At 42.3% G+C, this 6,638-nt stretch overlaps 1 long non-coding RNA gene across 1 annotated transcript; it reads left to right on the forward strand.

Annotated features, from left to right (window-relative positions):
* The first annotated feature begins 1,007 nt into the window (after nt 1-1,007).
* Nucleotides 1,008-1,595, forward strand: LOC112495363. The gene is made up of 3 exons (XR_003061792.1): nt 1,008-1,098; nt 1,190-1,443; nt 1,516-1,595. It is a non-coding gene; the product is annotated as an uncharacterized LOC112495363 (long non-coding RNA).
* Nucleotides 1,596-6,638: the final 5,043 nt, after the last annotated feature.

Genomic DNA, 6,638 nt, shown 5'->3' on the forward strand with positions numbered 1-6,638 from the left:
GGGGACGGTTAAAAACTTTTAAAACAAATTATTTTTCGACGTACATAATTTCTCGACTGCACTTTGAGATTAATTGGATTTTAATTGGAACACGTGAAATGGATACTTCTGTATCGTTTTTCATATCGATGGTTCGTCTCGTTACGAATTTTCATGAAATGAAATATATTGAAAATTGTCGAAAAGTTAAATTCGAATTTACCGCGGTCTACGGCGTTCTCATCCAGCCAGGCTAATCCTCATTAATATGAATATAATCCCCGAGTGGAAAGGACGGCGTGAAGGAAGGAATTAAGATAAAAAAGTCGAGATGTATATTCCACTGACGGATGTCGGCGACATTACACCACCCTCCGTGTTAGTCGCCATCGATAATCCATATAAATTGCCACGATAACTCCTCATCGGGTTTATTAAATTAATGTGCGTTCCTGGCAGCGGATCTTAGCCTTTGGGATGGATGGTCCAGAAAAAAAAAACGGATGGGTGGTGAGCGAGAGAGAGAGAGAGAGAGAGAGAGAGAGAGAGAGAGAATGAAACGAGTAGGAACAAAGCGACATCATCCTTAAGGCCCCCGCAGTAACTCATCCCGCAAGTTTCGGCCCGCTTAGTCAGGCTACCGTTTTATATTTTTTGTCTTTCTCTTTCACTTTATTTTCTCTATTTCTCTCGTTTTCTTTGAGTCGCAATCTCTTGTTGTTTCACTCTCTCTCTCTCTCTCTCTCTCTCTCTCTCTCTCTCTCTCTCTCTCTCTTTACTGCCGGGAAAAGCAATTGTTTCACCCTGCTCGAATAGAGGGCGGGAGCTGGAGAGAAATTATAAATGCGCGACTGCCGGCGACACCCCATTACTCCCTTTTCATCCCTTTTCTTATTCCCTCTCACTTCCTCGTGGGATCATTTTGCATATGTTAAACTCACCTAGGAATTGTTCAATGGTACCCGTTATATGCACTTTCCTTCGATACTCTTGTACGGTTAATTATTACTTTTAATTTAGTTCAATATCTTTGGAATATTTTCTCGTTACTTCGTACTGCACAGACGAGATGGACCAGCACGTGCTACTGTTGACGCGTCGTCGTTGCTATCGTTGTCGGTAAGGATGTATTGTTTATTAAGGTTTATCTAAGAGCAACTTTTTAAAACTCTTTTTGTATCTTTATTTTTCTATTATTTTTCTTTTCCAGATAGTCGCATCAACCGTACTCAAATTTCACACGAGAAAGATTTTGCTACATGGCGGAATTCAGCTTCGGTACAGATATGCGATGTGCAGGTTTACCAAATACAGAAAATAGAGACAAATATAACGTAATACGTGGACCTAAAATACGTTCCATCCATTATAGTGATTTGTGTCGTAGAACGACCGAAAATAATCCATAGCCAGTAGTAATTTTTGACAATTATTTTCCAAAAGTCGTTAAAAAGTAACTCGGAGGTAAGGAAGTGGGTAAGGGTGAAAAAACATTAAAAAACGACGATTAATCGTAATTACGTATTTTATTTCAAGGTTGCACTAATCACGGTGCCAGTCGTTCATTCTGACCCACATCAGCCTTTGGCCGAGATTCGAATTCTGAAACAAAACGGTAAGACAATTTAGCCATAACTGACCTTTACAATGAATCCAACAATCAGAATGAAAAAAAAGCAAACATTAATTTTTATTTGCTTTTTTTTTGTATAAAATCTTTTTCCAATACTCCTTCTCAATGTCGTTCTTTCCTTTAAAAGCACCCAACCCTCCGGTGCTCCTCGCGCTCCCGCAAATCCGCGTCCATGTTGGAGCCGGGTGAGCGCGCACACCGAAGCCCCGACGGCGCATCGATCCGAGGCGTCGCGACGCCTGCCTCTCTTTTTCGGGGATCCTCGGCGTGTGTTCCTCCGAATCTGCTGACGCGCCTTGGCGGCCCTTCTCCCTCCCCACTTCTCTGGCTTCTCCGCTCACCAGCCCTCTCGGCGTCAACCCTCATCCCCACTCCGTAACTTTCTTAGCTCTGGCTCTGTCTCTCTCGCGCTCCCATCTTATAATTTTCCCCTCTCTCTCTCGCTCTCTTTCTCCTCTCATTCTTTAAGCCGTGATACCCCATCCGGCCCTGACTTGCCCGAGGCCACCCTGTCCCTCCCTCTCAACCTCATGGACTTCACTTCATTAGCACGTCGCGATTTCATGGAATTATGGACGGTAATTGGCGCTAGCGCGGGTCAGGGTCTTTCAGACTTGGTTACATTTTAAAGCGACGAGTCTCTCCTGCGGTTTCCAGATTAAATGCTGGTCCAATTGATCATCCGTACTCATATGCAATTACTAATTTCTTGTGTGACGTCACTCGTCCTTGCAAAATGCACACACTCACGCATTGCCTATACGAAAGACGTGCAACTCCAGTCGGAAGCTACCTGATTAAATACTCCAAATTTAGTAAGCTATCACGCATTCTCAATTTTAACACGTTCGGTGCAAAGTTAAAAAAAAGCCAACCCTTGGGCTCAGATATTTTTTCAGAACTAGAATCCTACGGTCAATTCACGCAACCTCTTGACCAAACGCAGCATTTTTGAATATCAATCATATGACATTTAACGCGTTAAAAGATCCTTCGAAATAATGGACGAAATTTCAAAAAGAGTCTAGTAAATACATATATCTAGTATAGGCGTATGGAAAATACATAACGAAAAAACGTATTAACGCGTATTCTAATCAGTGTTTACCCTACTGTAACTGATACCCTCTCGTGTTATTCTACTCCAGTAAAATCGGTCCATTTGACAATTCTCTATTATCGTTTGACTTAATCTTTGTTTTGGATTGAAAAAAAAAAAACGCGAAACTACGCGAAACGGTTTTCCACGGCAGAAAAAGTATAGAGAATTCTCTCTGGTATCTCCCTCGCATCCACCGGCTGGATCAATAGAAGTGTATTCTTGACGCGCACACATTGTATCCGCGGCTGGATACAGAGACATGTATAGTCGACGTATACGCAAACGCATTGCTAAAATGGACGCACGAGGACGAAGTAGGCGTGGAAGGAAAAACCGGGAGCAACGATGCAATCACACGAGGGCAATGTGCCAAAGGATAGTAAAGGTGGATATGAGCAAGGAAGGATATTATTTTGTGTGCGCGAAGGCTATTTTGGAAGAGCGAGATAACAATGAGGACGAATATAAAGAAAGTAAGGTGAGAAACGAAGAGAAAGTATCATCGACAAAGAACTTTCGTTCGTGGCTTGTTAACCGTTTGGAGCAAAGCTTGGCAATGGCTTGCGAGCTTTTTACAGACCCGTTACTCTGCCGAGAGAAGCCATCTTAGAGTTTCATTTCTTGAACTTTCTCGCAGGATTAGTAATTCCTTATGTTTTCGCACTCTTTGGTTCTTGAACCTTTTATTTACTTTGTTCGGATTATTTTATTCGGTTGTTCTTTGGGGTTCTTATTCAAATTGGGAATTTTAGTAAGGATGATACGGATACTGGACTTCTTCATGAAATTCTCACGGGTCGTGCCGGCTATTAAGGAATTATTTAAGTTTCCTACCAATCCATCCAACTACCCATCCACCCATCCACCCATCCATCCATCCATCCATAGTTGGATGGACTTTTTTCTCGGTTCCAAAGCATAGTGATAGATGGATCCCTCCCGCGTGGATAAGAGAAAAAATTTTGATGGCGCCAGCAGGAGAATCTGATGACACCGGTGCCTGCTTGGAAAACTAGCGGGGTACATGGTGGGTGGGATGAAGGGTCTCTGGATCTGCCTATGACACGTGGATGATTGATCGGTGCCATTTTCTCTCAGGAAGCCATCGTCGGTATCGTTATCGTGACGATATCGTTAGGGAAATATTATAAATTTTCTAATCAGTTAAATATGCCCTAGTCGTTATGTATGTAGGATGTTGGATATTCGAATGGAATATTTCGAATTTCTTCATGCGTCTAATCACAACGGTCTATAGTTGTTACTTAGGACAACTACGTGTGACGTTCGGATTTCGTTTTCTCCCTTGCAGGATATTTTGGTCCCCTCGAGTCTCAAATATTTTTTTACAGGTATACGCGAGGTCCTTACGAACGTGGGAAAGGGTTGGAGCTTCACAAGGCACTGCGATGCTTGCCTCTCGAGCAGTCAGCATAAATCTGCATAAATGCATGACGGGAGTCAGGATCCTTCGGACCAGGTGTTTTCCTCCTGATCCTTAGCAAGGACTATGGTTAAGACTTCTGGATGCTCCTTCTTACGGCACAGACTGCGAATGAGCATCGGGAACGATCGATTCCTTTCTTTCTTTATTTTCTACTTCCTACTTCCTAAGGGACGTACGCCGTAGCACAGGGGTTAGAAAAGTGGATATCGAATGTCGATTTCACCCTCTTCTAGTTATTCTGCCTTTTCTCTCTCTCTCTCTCTCTCTCTGCTTGCCCTTGCTATTTTATACCTATTCTTTTTCATTATCTCTGTTTAGCCCCATGCGGTTTTTACGAAGAGCTTGAAATCGATACTCCTTTTTAGCCTTATGAAAAAAAAAAATTTGTAACACACTTGTTAGTCATTTACCATTGTGTCAAATCGTATAGAATATTTAGTATCTTCAATAGAATGAAGGTCGAAAGTATTTCTTGTAAATATGCCGCTAATAATTAAATTGGAATTATCCTTATCAATTTTATCAATCCGATGTGATCCTGTAATGAAACTTTTTTTTTTAAACTGTAATTATGCCAGAACAGCACCTAATTACAGTATCCAATTAACTCTTGGCTTGTTTTTTATCATTATCGATAACTTTCTCCTGCACCGAATTTTAATATCAATATTAAATATTCCGTCTCGCGAGTCTTACATGTAGAATAAATATCTGTATATAGAATTTCAATGGGTAACGTCCATTTATGAGCATCCGAGACACCCTGGTTCTGCGTGTCACCATATCCCATAAAATGTCCAATTTATCGAGTTCTTCAGTCGACTCTCCAGTACATTACCTACTAGTTCCAATCGGTAATCTCGTGAATGCACGTGTTTTGGCTGGCCAATAAATCTCAAACGAGCATCTCTTTTGTAAATGCACAATAGTCAGTTGCGACTTTACCTGCAGTTCCAGGGCTATGTACCGGGGGTCGAAGCATACAATACCAATGGGGGGATACAAATAAACTTTAAAAGTCAATTAATCAATCGGCATCGAGAGGTCGTAGGTCGAGAGGTTCCCCGACCCCCCGTACAGCTCCTGGGCCCGTTACAAAATGTTATTGCCTATTCTCGTGGCTGAAAGTATCATTCCAAATTCTTTTCAGACTGTCTCTCCCATTCTGCTTAGCTTCAGTTCTATGTGTACTTGCGTCATTAACATTTTAAGGTCATCAATACAGTCGTCATGGATCATCGACCACGAGTCCAATCTCAACTGTACGTTTAAACATCTCATATTTCAAGGGCGACATAAATATTTATTTTTTTTAAATTCGTCTCAATTATGTCAAAATTACCAATTTGTCCCAAATGGTTTATCAATCATCTCTCTTTATCTTTTATCAAAATTATCAAAATTGTAGTCTTTTCCATCCCACGTGGTATTGTGACGTCAGGATTATTGAAATCGTCGTAAGACTTCATCAACCACCCAGCTGATTTCTACTGCTCGTTAAACGTTCCATTTTTCAAGGTTACCTTCTCATCCCCGCGTCATCTCTCTCTCTCTCTCTCTCTCTCTCTCTCTCTCTCTCTCTCTCGCTGAATATTCGCCCTCTATTTATTTTCTTAGTAAATTACTTGAGGATGGTCTGGCTGGTAAGCGTGGCGGCAGAACGAAGGAGGATGATGGTTGGAGCAGGGTCGATGGCGGCGATGCTGGAGGTAGAGGCGAGTCGAGTTAAAGACGCCTTACACCCACCTGTTGAGACGTCCTCATAATTAATTCCATTTCACACCACTCGCTGTCCTTCTCGGACCGTCAGAGCTTCTAGTAGGACAGACGCTTCTTGAATCGCAATTGGAATCACGGTATATCGAGGTTACGAAATCAGTGGTACCCTAACGATCCTGTCTAATCAGCATCATCGCTACTAGAGCTCATTCCTGTCTAGCCCGTGAATTTAATTGAACGGAGTATATGCGAAAAAGGTTAATTCGAAATTCCAGCATGAGAGTCACAGTGTATATGTGGCTATACAACGTCTTCCGAGTTATCACGAATGTAGTATATAATACGTACATCAGAATCCCTTGGTCTCCTTCAAAACTTTTATCCAATTCTATTTGGTAACGTTCCAATCTTCTTTCTCCAGGTACCCGCGGGGTGGCGCTTCTTCCTCCTTTCCTTTCCTTTATTTTCTCCCTTTTTCAGGATTCTCTCCTACATCTCTCCTCTTACTCCACGGTCGATCCATGTCTTTTTCACTCCTCTCCTTCGCGTCCTTCCTCCTCTCCTCCAACTACTCTGTTTCCCGTTTTATCTCTACGTCATTTTCTTCCACTTTCTCCACTTCCTCTCACGAGAAACACAGTCTCCATTTCAATCTCAACCCTCCAACCCCTTACACCGGCCCGGCTTCCATCCCGGCACACTGCACTCGCGAAAAGCGAGGAGTATCTACATTATGCTGATACGAGCTCTGCCAACCC

The sequence above is a fragment of the Cephus cinctus genome, unplaced genomic scaffold (assembly GCF_000341935.2).
Source record: "Cephus cinctus unplaced genomic scaffold, Ccin1 Ccin1_scaffold3082, whole genome shotgun sequence".
Lineage (NCBI taxonomy): Eukaryota > Metazoa > Arthropoda > Insecta > Hymenoptera > Cephidae > Cephus > Cephus cinctus.